Below are 17,739 nucleotides of genomic sequence, written 5' to 3'. Positions count from 1 at the left end.
GGAACGAGTACTGCGTTGCTGGCCGTGCTAGGTAGCTGCACGACTCAGTCGTCGCTTCAGTCGAAGTACCTGAGTTCCCTATGGCGAAATGCTCGCTTATATAGCCAGATGCTCCGCCCCTTTTGGCGCGATCGGGCGCGAATCATCGCCATAGGTTTGTGCATCTCCGCTGCCGAGCCATTGGTTCGTTTCTTTAACACTGCACGAACCAATGGCCGTGCAGTTACACTGCGTTATTGAAATGCTTCAGTCTCAGGAGAAAAGGAGCTTTTCCCATAAGCGTCTTTACAGACGCGGTACTCGTTCCCGTATCTCAGGGAACCGAGGTTACGAAAGTAACCGAGTACGTTATCACCTTAGTTACCAAGCTGATTGATTACATTGATAATTGCAAACATTTTTTGCATTACAAGTTTTCTAAAATATTAGGTTTAAATATGCAAATTAGGCATTATTTAATGAAATACGCGCTAATTTGCATACCTAACCCTAAACACTGGATAAAGTCAGTTTCAAAATTATTGATTAATTTTTTTTGACTTATTAGACTCAAATGTTTTTACAGAGGGAATTTTGGAATTTTTTTATTATCTCCTTTTGTTACTCCAAAATTCAGAAAAAACTTTGAACTCACAGAAAACAATATATATATATATATATATATATATATATATATATATATATATATATATATATATATTTTTTTTTTTTTTTTTTTTTTTTTTTTTTTTTTTTTTTTTTTTTTTTTTTTTTCTTGGGCAAAAAAAAAATCCCTCTGTAAAAACCTTCAGGATATAGACAGGAATAAAAAAGTAAAGTTTGGTGTGTGTAAGTGCTACTGAAGTGAAGATTTATGGCTCAGTGTAGGAGAAAAAACTCATTTTGAGAAAACGTCCTTTAAAAATATGTATTGTAATTGAAATCTATTGACACAAATAGATAAAGTGCTATAAAAGAAACACTTAACAGTGTCTTTTGGGTGTTTCTTTCCACTAGTCTGAAAAAAAAAAACACTTTATGAAAAACCAAAAAGCCCAAAATCTCAAACTTGACAGGTGCATGTAATATGCTTCACATATCATTATTGAATAAAACATATTTCATTGTTCAATCGTTCACCGTTTATAACATTTACGTAAAATATATATCGGTCATATTTGTTGTGCCCTATGAGATCATGTCTACTGGCACGTCTAAACCGTAAACTCCACATGAGGTTCATTTCATTTAGGATGCTGCCTTATAAGTGCCTACTAATGGATCCTGGGATGATCTTGTCCAGCAATAAATCACACAAGCAACAAACGACACAACCGAGTCACTAACGTCAACCACACTTGTCAGTCAAAACGCAAAAACTAGCAAAAGCTGAGTTTGGTCATGAGTAGGAGGTCACACTTCCCGAGACTTGTCATTACGGTTTAGATCACAGTTAGGCCACATCTTTCTCTCTTTCTCCCTAACGTATTCCAGAACACTCTCAGCTCTAGCATTGGCAGGATCTGTGTAATACATCTGAGTTTCTAGTCTCTCTTTAAACAGACAGACAGACGGGGAGAGAAGGAGTGAGAAGTATACGTTCGAAGGGACGAGAGCGTTGTGTAGGAGGAAAACGGAGGCCAAAATCCCACTTATAGCAGGACTCGTTATCATCCAACAAGCGCCAACGCTTCCAGCGAGATCTTTCCCTGTCTGCAGGCCTCTTCTCTTTGTTATGGAGCAAATCTCCTGCCAGGCCACTTTGTTTATTGTCGGCATTCGTGCCCATTTGGACAAAAAAAGGTTAGTCATTTAAAACACCTAATCCTTTCCAAATCACACTTCACCAGCTATCCATCTCACACTTACAGCTTTCCATCCCATCCCATCTTTCCATTTCCTCTCACATTTGGGCTGTTGTCGTATCTCCAGGACGACGCACACGCAAAAGCTGGATTTCGACACGTCAGATATATGATGATGCTCCGCAGAAGATCTCTCAGGGCGTCGAGGAGCCCCAAACGCTCGTTCCCGCTGAGATCTCGTTTGCCAGGAAGACAGAAAACTTCAAACATCTTGCATTAATAATCGTAATCGAGTGGCTCTCATTAGGAACGTCCCATTCTGAACCCTTTCGAAGAAAAAGCAGACGTGTCTATTACTTTCTTTCCCTTTCTGGTATATTACCTCTTCATTTACACTATTTATGAGGTGGCTTTAACTACTACATACTTACTCAATTGATAGAATTGACTTAGACACATACATGTTGGTGCATTGTAATAAACTTCATAACCATAACTAGGGCCCAAAAATTCTGGAACATTTAGAAAATGGTTTTCCTTATATGCATTATTTCATTAAAACTGGTGAAAACATCTAATAATAATAATAATAATAATAATAATAATAATAATCAAATTCTAAAAAAAATTATCAATAAAAATATCAATATAATACTACTGATTATTATTAATAATATTAATAATGTTAAGTTATATAACAATAACAACTACGATATTAATACTAATACTATCACGAATAATAATAATAATAATAATTATTATTATTATTATTATTATTATTATAGAAACAAATCAATAAGGAAATATTACTGTAATCTGATTTAATATTATTATTATCAAAATTATAAAAAATGTAAAAAATTATTTAAAAAATAGCAATATAAAAATTGAAATAAAAAAGCAATAAAATACTACTGATTATTATTAATATTGTTAAGTTATATAACAATTACAACAAAAATACTAATACTACCAATAATAATAACAACAAAAAACAAAGAAATATTACTGTAATCAGATGTATTATTATTATTATTATTATTATTATTATTATTATTATTATTATTATCATCATTATTATTATTATTATTGTTGTTATTATTATCACGAAATTATAAAAAATTAAATCAATAAAAAATAAACATAATACTACTGATTATTATTAAGTCCATAAATAATTATATAACAATAACAACAACAATAGTAATACTACCACTAATAATACTAATACTAATACTAATAATAATAATAATTATTATTATTATTATTATTATTATTATAGAAACAAATCAATAAAGAAAAATAACTAATCAGATGTATTAATATTATTATTATTAATATCATCATCGTTGTTGTTGTTGTTGTTATTATCATCATAAAAAATTTAAAAATGATAAAAAATTAAATCAAAAAACAGCAACATAATACTTTCTGATTATTATTAATGATATTAATAAGTTATATAACGATAACAACAATACTAATAATACCACTACTACTAATAATAATCATCATCATCATCATCATCATTATTATTAAAAACAAATCAATAAAGAAATATTACTGTAATCAGATTCCTTATCATTATTTTTTATTTTATTATAATTATTATCATTATCCTCATCAAACTATAAAAAAGGAAATAAAAAAATAGCAATATAATAGTACTGATTATTAATTATATTAATAATGTTAAGATAATATAAGGTAATTTAATATTTGTGGTAGTATATACACAATACTAATACTACCACTAATACTACCACTAATAATAATAATAATAATAATAATAATAATAAAAACAAATAATAAAGACAAATAAAAAAAGAAATATAATTGTAATCAGATTTATAATTATTATCATCATCATTATTATTATTGTTGTTATTATTATTATCATCATCATCATCATCATCATCATAATATGATAAAAAATGAAATCAATAAAAAATAATGTAATAGTACTGATTATTATTAATATTTATAATGTTAAGTTATATAACAATAACAACAACAATACTAATACTACCACTAATAATAATAATAATAATAATAGTAAAAACAAATAAAGAAATATTACCGTAATCAGACTTATTATTATTATTATTATTATTATCATAATTATTATTATTGCTATTATTATTATCATCATCATCATCATCATCATCGTATGATAAAAAATGAAATCAATAAACAATAGCAATGTAATAGTACTGATTATTATTAATAATTTTTATAATGTTAAGTTATATAACAATAACTACAATAATACTAATACTCCCACTAATAATAATAATAATAATAATAATAATAAAATAAATATTACTGTAATTGGATTCATTATTATTGTTGTTGTTATTATTATTCAAATCATTATTATATCATATTATGAAAAATCAATAGAGAAATATTACTTTAATCGGATTTGTTGGAGTTATTATTATTTTTTCTTCATCATCTTCAAATTATATAAATAAAACCAATAAAGAAATATCAATATAATACCACAGATTATTATTAATAATATGAATGATGTTAAGTTATATAACAAGAAGAAGAGGAAGAATGAAACATCAATAAATAACTATTACTATAATAGGATTGATTGTTGTTGTCAGTATAATACTACTGATTATTATGAATAATATTAATATGTTATTAATGTAATTATTATTGTGTGTGTGTGTATATAAAAATGTATTTATTTCATTAAAATACAAATATCAAACCACTGAGATTTTATTTTGGTGAAAAAACACAATGAAAATTTTCTTTTGAAATCATTTCTAAACCATTCTCATTACAAAATGGGGATTGTAGTTGTAATTACATTAAAAGCACTTCCATTAAATCAATACTTTTAACCTTTATTCTAAGTCCTATAACCTCAACCCTAAACCTAATTCTAGCTCAAATGTGAGTAAATGTGAGAATCTTCCAGAACATCACTGACTTTATATACGATATTTAAATGTGAGTAAACAGTAGTTAAGGTCACCTAATAATAAACTGTGACCTAATCTTCTGTCTTTCCTCCCTTTTTTCCTACTCCGACTGCTGCAGTACTTAGTGAGCGTAGTAATAGTCCTATCTCAAAACGAACACGCTGTCCTGCACTCTGCACTAAATTTAGACTTTTTCCTCTAGTAAAAATCGACACCCTACAGTAGGTGACTAAAGCGCTCTGCCGAAACCCACGTCACCGCTTACGAGGTGCGAGGGCGTGGTGCCGCTGCGGCCCGAGACCGAGCATCTCGCTCCTGGAGACGTAAGAAAACAGAAATAAAACCCGATGGAACATTTCTTTCCACTGGCTTGTAGGAGGGTGAGGACATGGAGTAGCAGGTGACTATCGCTTCTGGAGCGCCAGAGCAAGTGTTCCATGACTCACAAATAGATATAAAAGCGCTAAAAAATCCATTTCCCAAATTTCATTTACGATTATTCTCGTAAATAATAAAATCGAGTACGGGCAAAGTGCACTTCGGTAACGCTCGCTACAAATCTGCCATGTATCATTGGTGACAAGTACATGGTCCACGTCAAACAAACACAAAAACATTGAAGCAAAGCAGTGAATCACATCACTGTCGTCCGAATGAAATATCGAAAGCTTGCGCCAGTCAGTCTGCCTGGCTGCATCCCTGGAAGTACAATTATATGAAAGCATCGAGGGATTGAGTGGGTGACTAACGGGCCGCTAACAGACGGAAGGGGGAATAAGTAGCGGAACGGAGGAAAAAAAGAGAGGGAATCCTTGGTCCAGTGCGCTGGCACGCCTCGGAGGAGCGGAGGAAAGGGCAGAGAGACGGGCCGGTTAGTCATTACGGCTGCCGAACGGCTACCACGTCTTCTGGATAGACGGTGGCAGGCGTGAAAGAGCAAGAAATGGATGAGTGTGACTCAGCAGAAAACTACACAGGCCTGCACAAACACTAAATCCTGCTATTTTGACTGAGTGGGACTCGGGTACAGACCCAAACGGCTGCTTGTTTTTTTTTTGTTGATACTTTAAATCGTTTTATTGTTTTAACCTACTTCCAGAACAATATATTCAATACTGCATCTTAAAAAAGCAATAATTATAGTCTACACTTAATGTAAGTTAACTTGCAATTCTGAATTTTTTTCTTTTGAATTGCATGACAAAGTCAGAATTGTGTGATATAAACTTGCAATTCTTTTTTTCTTAGAATTACATAAACTCACGATTGCAAGTTGTAAAGTCAGAATTGCATCATATAGACTTGCGATTTTGAGTTTATATCACGCAATTCTGAAGAAAAAGTCAGAAGTGCAATAAATACTGCAAACTCACTATTCTATTTTTTAGAGTTGCGAGAATTATTTAGTATTATTTAGAATATTTAGAATTATTTATTATGCAGTATTTATTGCAATTCTGACTTCGTTTTTTCTTGCCATTTTGTGTTTTATATTTCGCAATTCTGAGAAAAAACGTTTTCACACTGCGTCTTAAATATTCATGTTTAAATCATAAGTTTCAAGAGTATATCATGCAATTTCGAGTTTATCATGCAATTCTGAAAAAAAAAGAATAGTGCGTTTACTGTATTTGTCGCAAACCTAGTTCCAGACCAATATTCAATACTGCATCTTAAAAAAAAAAAAAAATTAACTATTATGATTTTTTTAATGTGAGTTAATGTTTTTTTTTCCCACTATGAATGGCATAATTTCCACCTCAATTAACAATTTGTATCTTCATACTAATATTTTCATAGAATTGTAAGTTTATATCTCACCATTTTGTGTTATGATGTAAGAATTGTGAGGAAAACACAATTTCTGGGGGAAAAACAAATCAGAATAGATTAGTGTAACACTGCAGTTCTTACTTCTTTTCTCAAAATTGCATGACATAAACTTTCAATTGCAAGTTGTAACATCAGAATTGTGTAATATAGACTTGCAATTCTGACTTATTTTCTCAAAATTGCATGAAAAACTCACAATTGCGAGTTGTAAAGTCAGAATTACGTGATATAAACTTGCAATTCTGACTTTTCTTAGAATTACATGACAAACTCACAACTGTGAGTTGTAAAGTTAGAATTGGGTGAAATAAACATGCAAGTTTGACTTTTTTCCTCAGAACTGCATGACAAACTCACAACTGCGAAAAAGTTAGAATTGCGTGATACAAACTTGCAATTTTTACTTTTTTTCCTCACAATTCTAACGTTTTTCCTCAGAATTGCATGACAAAGTCACACTGCACCTTTTATAACTTTTATAAATTTGGTGTTATAAAGAAAGAATTGTAAGATATAAACTCGCAATTCTTAGGGGGAAAAAAGAACAGTGTTTACAGTATTTATTGCAATTCTGAGTTTTAGTTTTTTTCTTGCAATTTCAAGTTTATATCACACAATTCTGAGGAAAAAAAAGTTTACATGCTGCACCTTTAATATTCAAGTCTAAATCACAAGTTTCGAGTTTATATCACGCAATTCTGAGAATAAAAAAAACTCGCAATTTGGTGTTAAAAAGTAAGAAATGGAAGATATAAATCCGCAATTCTGAGAAATAAAGAATAGTGAGTTTACAGTATTTATTGTAATTCTGACTTTTAGTTTTTTCTTGCAATTTTGAGTTTATATCACGCAATTCTGTGAAAAAAAAATACAAACTGCACCCTTAATAACTCACAATTTATATTATAAGGTAAGAATTGTAAGATATAAACTCACAATTCTTAGAAAAAAAAAAGTTAAATAAGTTAATAGCGCAAAAAAAAAAAAAAAATTCCCAAAATTTAATTTATGGTTATTCTCGCAAATAATAAAATCAAGTATGGGCAAAGTGCACTTCGGTAACGCTCGCTACAATTCTGCCATGTATCATTGGTGACAAGTACATGGTCAATGTCATTTTTAGTTTTTTCTTGCAATTTTAATTTTAATTTTAAATCAATTCTGATTATAAAAAAACTGTTAAATTGTCAGAATTGTGAGAAAAAAGTTGCAATTAGCTTTTTTATTTTTTATTCAGAGGTAGAATCGGGCTTCCGTACATAGCTATCAAATTAGGCGTAGATAGATCGATAGATCGATAGATGTTTCTCTGACAACCCTGGAGACTATTTTTGCAATCTAGAAGAGCAGGAAGCTCACGCCAGAGTCAGTCAACAAAACAGTGGGGCAAAAGCCCATACACATGCAAATACACACACAAAACCACTCAAGACTCTTTGAGCAACGTCATCAATTGATATTGGACGCTGTGAGACGGCGTGTCGAGTTCCAGTATGGAGCAGAGCCCCGCTGCTAATGAAACGGACGGATCATTCATCTGTGGATCCTGCTGCACTCAGTGGCTGCTAAAAGACATCCATACTTAGGCTGCAGCCCTCACTTCCCCACGTCCAGAGCGGAATGAACGGAGAGCGAGAACGGAGGGGGGGAGGCTGGCATCCTGATGAAAATACCACTTTTCTTGGAGTACCTTCAAAAACTGCACTGCTTTTCCCTCCGAAGGTTTCCTAAAACTCCCAGCTGTTTTCTTTGCCTGCAGTTTTTGCCAAAGAGTTAATCATAATAATCACACTACTATTAGTTGACGTCAATACGAATAACATCTAAAGATGATTGGTGTAAATCACTACTATAATGCCCCCGGTGCGGAGCGATTGGATGCAGTTTGTGTTCCTTCCTTTAATAATCCAGTGGAAAACAAGTGGAAACGAGTTTATAAAAGACAAAAGTCAAAGGACCTGGTTCTGATTCATTTTTCCCCACATGTAAAAGTCAAGACGGATTTGCCGTACGCGGCATGTTGCGGTTTCATGTGTGTCTGCTGACCGCTGCAGAGATGAGTCTTGACAAGGTAGGGCAGTTACGGCTGCGCTGATTTGTTGTGGTATTTCAATAAGAAACCGCTTTGACAAGTCGTGGAAGAGATTACGGCGCGGGAGACAACGCACCTTTTCCACCTTCGCCCTCCAAAGCGTGGCCTAAGCTTTTAGATGACAATAACTATTACGTCTAAAGAAATTTATACGGTATAATAAAATGTCAAGCAGCTAACATGACTTTAACGAGAGCCATTATAGCTCGCAGGGCTTAGCTCTCTGAAAAGCATTCCAAAGTTTCAACAACAAATGGTTATTATGAACCTGACTTAAAAAGGTGACAAAGTAACATTCTGGAAGTACAAATCCCATTCATTTTCTCTGCAAGGGAATTGCTTTTGAATAATACCTTATAACCAGTGCATGCTTTTGTTAAAGCCATCAGCAGAATCCCTAGTGAAAAACTACATTGTAGTTTGACCGATATATCGGTTTACCGATATTTTCCCCAATATTGTAGCATTTTACCATATCGGTTTTGAAATATCGGTTATATATCGGTTAATATATGTTACATAAATGCCTGATATGTAGCTAGTTTATTCAGCTTGGCTCTAAAAAATAGTCACAAGATAATCCGTCAAGTCCTGCCCCAATAAAGACGTAAATTTGCCTGAATTTAATAATACACAGCCATGAATGAGCACATGTTGGAAATGAAGCACTGAATTTAATTCTCTCTCTGTTGTATATATGCTCATCATTAGTGCAGTCGCGTTCATACTGCTGTTTATCCTACCGGGTTGATGCTTGAAATCCTCCAGCGCAGCCACTGCAAGTGACTTTTAACAAGAATTACTTGTTTAAAACATCTTAAATTATATTAACGCTTACTATATAATCATTATTTCACTAATACACATCTAAATAAATGCAACTCTACGTAAATAAATTATTTATTATCTCTGCTAGTGAAGAATCTAGAACGACAGAAACGTAAGTAATTCTAATATAACATACCAGTTGAGAAATGCAATAAAATACAGTGTTTTGTTTGTTATATTCCAATATTACAGAGAATATTATTCAGTGAATTAACATTATCCAGTGAATTATTCTTCACTCTTTATATTAAACAGCGTATAAACCTACTAAAACTGTAGTTTAAAATGTTATGACTCCCGTTCATTATTTATTTATTTACTTTTTTTTTCAAGATGACTGAAGGGAGGTAAAATCAAAATGAAGTATGGACTTTACTCAGTCATTTATTTAACTTTAAAACAGCAAATAAATATAGTTTCTGCATATCGGTTATCGGTCACATAAACATGCAAACAATCGGTATCGGTTCTAAAAAATCAATATCGGTCGATCACTATAACAGTACATTACTATTTTGTAAATTTCCTACCATAAATATAATAAAACTTAATGTTTGATTAGTAATATGCATTGCTAAGAACTTCTTTTGGACAACTTTAGAGGCGATTTGCTCAATATTTAGATTTTTTTGCACCCTATAAATCTCAGTTTCGAAAAATTTCCCCTTGTGACTGGTTTTGTGGTCCAGGGTCACATATAAATGAAATGTTGCTATTGTTGCAATATGAAGATTAAATTTAACATGAAAGACTGCTAATTTTCAACACTTTTTTTAAGATGACTGAAAGGAGGAAAAATCAAAGTGAAATATGGACTTATTTCACCCAGTCATTTATTTAACTTTAAAACAGCAAATAAATATCGGTTCTGCATATCAGTTATCGGTCACATAAACATGCAAATAATTTGTATCGGTTCTAAAAAAAAAAAAAAAAAAAAAAAAAAAAAAATCAATATCAGTTGATCACTATACAGCACATTACTATTTTGTAAATTTCCTACCATAAATATAATAAAACTTAATGTTTGATTAGTAATATGCATTGCTAAGAATTTTTTTTGGACAACTTTAGAGGTGATTTTCTTAATATTTTGATTTTTTTGCACCCTATAAATCTCAGTTTCGAAAAATTTCCCCTTGTGACTGGTTTTGTAGTCCAGGGTCACATATAAATAAAATGTTTTTATTGTTGCAATATGAAGATTAAATTTAACAAGAAAGACTGATTTTGAACATTTTTTTTCAAGATGACTAAAAGCAGGTAAAATCAAAGTGAAGTAAATTTCCTACCATAAATATAGTAAAACTATAGTAATATAGTAACTATAGTAATATGTATTGCTAAGAACTTCTTTTGGACAACTTTAAAGGCGATTTTCTCAATATTTAGATTTTTTTTGCATCCTCAGATTCCAGATTTTCAAAGAGTTGTATCTCGGCCAAATATTGTCCTATCCTAACAAACATACTTCAATGGAAAGCTTTTTTATTCAGCTTTCAGATGATGTATAAATCTCAATTTCGAAAAATTGAACCTTGTGGTTTTGTAGTCCAGGGTCACATATAAATAAATGTTTTTATTGTTGCAGTATGAAGATTAAATTTAACATGAAAGACTGCTAATTTTCAACACTTTTTTTAAGATGACTGAAAGGAGGAAAGTGAAGTATGAACTTTACTTTATAACAGCAAATAAATATTGGTTCTGCATATTGGTTATCGGTCACATAAAAATTCAAATAATCGGTATCGTTCTAAAAAATAAAAAAAATAAAATCAATATCGGTTGATCACTATACAGTACATTACCCATAAATCCACAGGATTTACAATAATCACTCATTTTGAATGCCCTGCAATTCTGTTTGAGCATGAAGAACAATATTCATGACGCAGTTCATTTCAGATTTTGCTGCTAATTTGAAATATGTAATTGTGAGTTCAGAAGCAGTTTTTGAGATTTCAGGATTCCCCCATTCGTTTAAATAGGACTTGGTCTTGGATGCCCGAAATAGCTGCCTGGAGGTGTTGCAAATATGGCCGCAGAGTGAACAGACTTTCCTTGAATGTTCACTTATTCCCTATGCTGTTCGCAGCGCCCTTCAAACTGAACATGTTTGCTCCCTTCAAAATAGAATATGAATTAAGATGATGGAATACTGTGTGAATTCCACTTCACAGTCCACTTACAGTCCAATGGAACACAATTCAAGTAAGTTTCCCTATGTGCTCAAATTACTTAAAGGGACAGTTTACCCAAAAATGAAAATTATGTAATTGCTCACCTTTATGTCATTCCAAAACTGCAAGACCTTTGTTCATCTTCTGAACACAAATTAAGATACTTTTGATCAAACTACTATGTTCAAGGCCCAGAAAGGTAGTAAGGACATAGTTAAAATAGTCCTTATTACCTTAGTTTAAACATTTCTATGCATACATTGTATACAACGTATGTGTGTTAGGTTCAAAGCCTATGACTTGCTGTCCAACTTTTTTTTGTTGCATCAAATCATGTTATGATTCTCCTCGTAGCTGGGTGGTTTGGTTCATGGCTTATAACTCTTAAATTAAGACGTTTTTAAAATCCTTATGGGAAAAATGAAGAGGAAAATATTTTCTGAAACCAAGGCAGCTGAAAAAGCGGGCAGGACCTGCTTTATTATACACAAATATTTGACTGCAGAATGAAAAATGTCATGTGATGCGATGACTTTTAAATATGTGACCCTGAACCACAAAACCAGTCTTAAGTAGCACGGGTATATTTGTAGCAATAGCCAAAAACTGTACACTGTATTTTTTCTTTTATGCCAAAAATCATTAGGATATTAAGTAAAGATCATGTTGCATGAAGATATTTTGTAAATTTCCTACTGTAAGTATATCAAACCTTAATTTTTGATTAGTAATGTGAATTGCTAAGAAGGCAATTTTTTTTTGCACCCTCAGATTCTAGATTTTCAAAGAGTTGTATTACAGCCAAATATTGTCCTATCCTAATAGCATTTTTATTCAGCTTTCAGATTATGTATAAATCTCAGTTTCTAAAAATTGACCATTATGACTGGTTTTGTGGTCGAGGGTCACATATATTTTTCCCTTCGTAAATATGAGCAAAGTAGGCTCTAAAAAATATTTCAAATAATTAACAAAAATCTCACCTCTCATTGAAGTAAAATAATTCAAAATGTGTTGGAGGAAATCACATTATGAAGTAAATGTTTTTTTGTATATATAATGCATATAATTTATTTGCACATAAATTGTATTTATATATAAAAATACAAAAATGTAATATTATTAATTCATAAATAAAAAGATCTGATATTTTAAGAGACTTCTTGACCCTGACACACAGTCAAGAGGGTCTCCAGGGGGTGCTTCCCCATGACATCATTTCCTGTTTTATAGGTTTCTGTGGTCACACTTTGAGAACCACAAGAAATAATAAAAGAACGTGCCAAGGAATACTTAAAGATTGTGCCAAGCTACTTTTTGTCCAAGGGATTGTATATTAGAATTCCATTTAACTTTAAGATACTGACCTGACATGGCATTAAATACAAACACTACACAAACAAGTACAAAAATTCACTTCAGAATGACATAAAACAAGCTCTAAATCTGACTGAGATTGGTCACAGCACATAAACACACTAAGAGAAGACAAGTGCGTTCGTAGGGATCATCTGCTGGGCTCAGTTTATCACATCCATCCACATTCAGCCCAATAAAGAAGATTTCTGCCTACCAAATGGGTTTGAGTGCGTATGTGAGTATTTCTGCGCCAGCATCACAGCAGAAGAAACCTATTACAAGTAACTCAGAAGACAACAACAGCAACAACAACATCACTGACAGAAACCATGAGGCCTAACACCATAACATAGACTCCAATTACGGCTTCTAACAGATCACACAATGAAGAGGTCCTTGTGCTCGTCTTTGAGCGGCTCCGTCTTAAATCCCAGCCGCAGCTGGTACTGAAGCGCTGTGGCACCCCGTCGCCAATTAAGACCCAAAACAAACGACAGAATCTGCCGCTTTACGAGCTGTGATTTGAGTCCTGACCTTTTTCCAGCTTTGCCATCCATAATCGCAACAACAACTTTAAACAGACTGAACGAAATCTTTCATGTGCCATTTTACAGCTTTTTTACAGTGATGGAGAGGAAAATCCCATAATGCGGGTTCTTCTGTTTTGATGAGCTGATGTTTGATGGGAAAATATGCCGTGGCGATCGAGTTCGCTTGCGTCTGATGTGGCTCGAGCACATTTGCTTCTCTAATGTGTGTGTATGTGCGTGTTTTAAACTGCGGTACCACAGATGTACTTGCGGCTGTACACGCAAGGATTTGCAAAGAAGAAAATGGTACTTACATAGGAAACTGCCCAACAGTGTTACCAAGAACATAGTGTTGCCTTGTGGGTATTCTGCCATTAATGTGGATGAGCTGAAGAGTGAGAAGGAAGCATTTTTTCTCCAATGACATGATAACCCGTTACTCAAAAGAAAGTAGTGCACACACAAGTACATGAACAAAAACGAAATCTTAATATTTAATTAAATTCAATTAGAATAACAATAAGATCTATTTAAGTACCAGTCAGTATTAATAAAATCTATCTTTGGCATTTTAGCATGTTTAATGCAGCTCGGATGTGGCTTGCATGCATTTACACTGCATGTACAAATGCATAAACAATGCAATTTAATCATTTTTTGTGCATATAAATGAAACATACTTAAAGTATCACCCCATTTCTTTCAAAATCATTTTCATGTAGCTTAAACCACCAGAAGGCAGCAGCAAGTCACTTGGATGTGTCCAAAATTGGCAAAAAAAAAATGACGAAAAACAGAAGATATGCATGCCCGAATTCACAGTATTTATAAAACATTAGGACAAAAGTCCCCAGATGACCTACTATGTCCAGTGAGATAAACTGTTGCAATTACCTTTTTTTATTTTTGTGTTCAGTGGTGGAAACAGGCTTTTATACCTAAGTGAACAATTGCCTTTAAAATGACTTAAAATACATACTATAGCAATGAAGCAATGATAATTAGATCAAATAAAGTACCAAAAGCAAGTAATCATATGGTTTTAATGAACAAAACTGTGAAAATACATAACAGAACTAATGTACATTACGCATTATAACAACTGCCTGCAGAGGGCGCCAACAGCCTGGCAATTGTTTTTACACTTTACTGTGCAATATAATCCATGTTTAATATTGACTCAACAACATTTAATTCAAATGTCCCCTTAAACTTTAATATTTGACCATTTCTTCATAATAGAAAATCTACAGCCACTGTCATTACAATGATAACAGTTTTTGTAGCAGCATTTATTGTGAGTCGCTCTGAGATGCACGTACATAACCTACATGCATGTAAATAAAGAGCATATTTAAACCTGCATTGCATATGTTTAATTATTTAAATTGTAGCGTTTGTGAATTCCTAATATCATTATACTTTATTATGATTTTTAAATGTAATTTAATATGTAGAATGCACCACTTCCAATTTTTTTTTTTTTTTTTTTTTTTTGTGATTACTCTACATGGGCAAAATGAATTCAAGGATTTTTTTTGTTTTTTAAATTGAATACTCAAAATAGAATTGAGGAATTGTTGCAGCCCTTGTCTCAATGAGTGAGTCACTAAATCATTCATTCAACCAATTTGCTCAAATGGCTGATTCGTTTGGTTAATGCATCATTCATCAAACAGATTCGTACAAAACACAGAATTATTCACTAATTTTGATGCAAAACAGTTCTTCTGTGGTTTCATTTGGAAATTTTCACTTGCAATAAGAAAAAAAACAGACAATATTGCATCTAAAATGTAAATCAACATGACATTTGCAAATGTGTCTTGCTCAAGTATCATGCTTGACTGTATCAACTCATTTAAACATAAAACAAAACGTATGAGGAAAACTGGCTCTGAACATATCTATATCTTGAATTTGATTATGCTGCATTATGCAATGAAATCATGCACTCTGGAGCTGTATTCAGTTTGGTTTTTGCAAAGCTAGTGATGCTCAAACTCAGCTTGCAGATCGTTAAAACAATACTTAAGATATTATTGTAGATGATACATATCGCACACCCCTAACAAGAACACAAGACAACATGACTGGAATTTTGAGAAATAAAGTCAGAATTGTGAGATTAAACTCGCAGTTCTGTGAACATAACTGTCTTTTTTTCTCTCGTCAGAACTGGACTTTATAACCCGCAATTGCGAGATACAAACTCAAACACAATTGTGAGTTAAAATCTAAAACTCGAATAGAATGGAGGAATTGTTGCAGCCCTTGTCTTAATGAGTGAGTCACTAAATCATTCATTCAACCAATTTGCTCAAATGGCTGATTCATTTGGTCAATGAATCATTCATCAAACTGATTTATTCAAAACAGAATTATTCACTAATTTTGATGCAAAACAGTTCTGCTATGATTTCATTTGGAAATTTTCACTTACAATAAGAAAAAAAAAACAGACAATATTGCATCTAAAATGTGCTGATATTCGGGAAAAAGCCACTCTTGCTCAAGTATCATACTTGACTGTATCAACTCATTTAAACATAAAACAAAACGTATGAGGAAAAACTGGCTCTGAACATATCTATATTTTGAATTTGATTAGGTTGCATCATGCAATGAAATCATGCACTCTGAAGCTGTATTCAGTTTGGTTTTTGCAAAGCTAGTGACGCACAAACTCAGCTTGCAGATCGTTAAAACAATACTTTATTTTTGTTTGTAGATATTATTGTAGATGATACATATCACACACCCCTAACAGAAACACAAGACAACGTGATAGTGCCTGCTTTTAAACTGATCGTGATCAATAATGTGGTTGTTCTCACATGTGGCTGAGATAAAGCTGATGTCATCAAAGAGCTCAGAGCCCAAGCTAAGCAGGATTTCCTATGGCCAATCCCCCCCAGAGCTCAAGGGACAGCCCAGGCCGTCTGCTCGATTTAATAATGCCCAGCATTACGTAACACAAACCATAACGTCACAGGCAAATGTCATGAGCTGATGCAAGTGTTGTTTAGAAGTTTACTGTCCTGGAGCTAAAAAGTGGACACCAGGATGACGGTGCAGAATGTACCTCAACATGTGCCAGCGAATCATTTGCCCGTTAACATGATTTACAAAGAGGTTTGTGGATACCCTGATAATAATGATACATGCTGAATGCTCACGGGCGAATACACTGAACATTTGTGACACTTTGGGGTATAGTATATCAGAGAACATTTTCACAAGATGCTGATTTAAAGGGTTAGTTCACCCAAGAATGACAATTAGCTCATTATTTACTCACCCTCCAGGCATCCTAGGTGTATATGACTACCTTCTTTCAGACAAATCCAAACTGACTTATATTATTATACAATTATTCTGTCACTTCCAAGCTCTGTTATGGCAATGGGTGAGTGTTTCTTGTCAACAGTCCAAAACAAGTCCAATAAAGTGCATCCATCTATAATGAAAAGCGCCTCACATGGGTGAAGAAAGCAAAACTGTAGCAAATCAATGTAATATCCATATTTAAAACATTAATTATTTAAAAAATAATCACTTTAATCTAGCTTGCGCTAAGTGACGAACACAAACGCGCAGTGAAAAGAGGTAAACAAAACAACGGTCACGAATTAGAAGTGCAAAACGAGAATTTGTAAAGACTGGTTTCCCATTGCTAAAGTAATTATGGATGGATGCACTTTATTGGACTTGTTTCGGACTGTTAACAAGAAACGCCCGCCAATTGACATAATGGGCCAATTTTCATTTTTGGGTGAACTAACCCTTTAAAAGTTCAATGGAATTATTTTAGTAGCACTGAGATACTATTACAGTTTTTACCAACATTTGAATTTGTTTTTTATATTTTATTTTTTTTGTTTTCATTTAAATTTTTGTTTTAGCTATTTTATTTAAATTTTTATTATTGCATATTTATTATTTTTCATTTTATTTTATTTTATTTTATTTTATATCATTTGTATTTTATTTCATTTCATTTTTTAATTAATTTCATTTCATTTCATTTTTTTATATATATTTTATTTTATTTCTCTCTGTACAGATACCTTTATCCCCTTTTTTTCGGATGCTGGTGACACATTATCAATACTCCTAAAAATTACAAATCATCATTATTTTTTTCTTTTTCTTTCAATTTATCTTTTTTTTTTTTTTTTTTGG

The sequence above is a fragment of the Garra rufa genome, chromosome 22 (genome assembly GCF_049309525.1).
Source record: "Garra rufa chromosome 22, GarRuf1.0, whole genome shotgun sequence".
Classification (NCBI taxonomy): Eukaryota; Metazoa; Chordata; class Actinopteri; order Cypriniformes; family Cyprinidae; genus Garra; species Garra rufa.
This window is presented reverse-complemented; position numbering follows the sequence as displayed.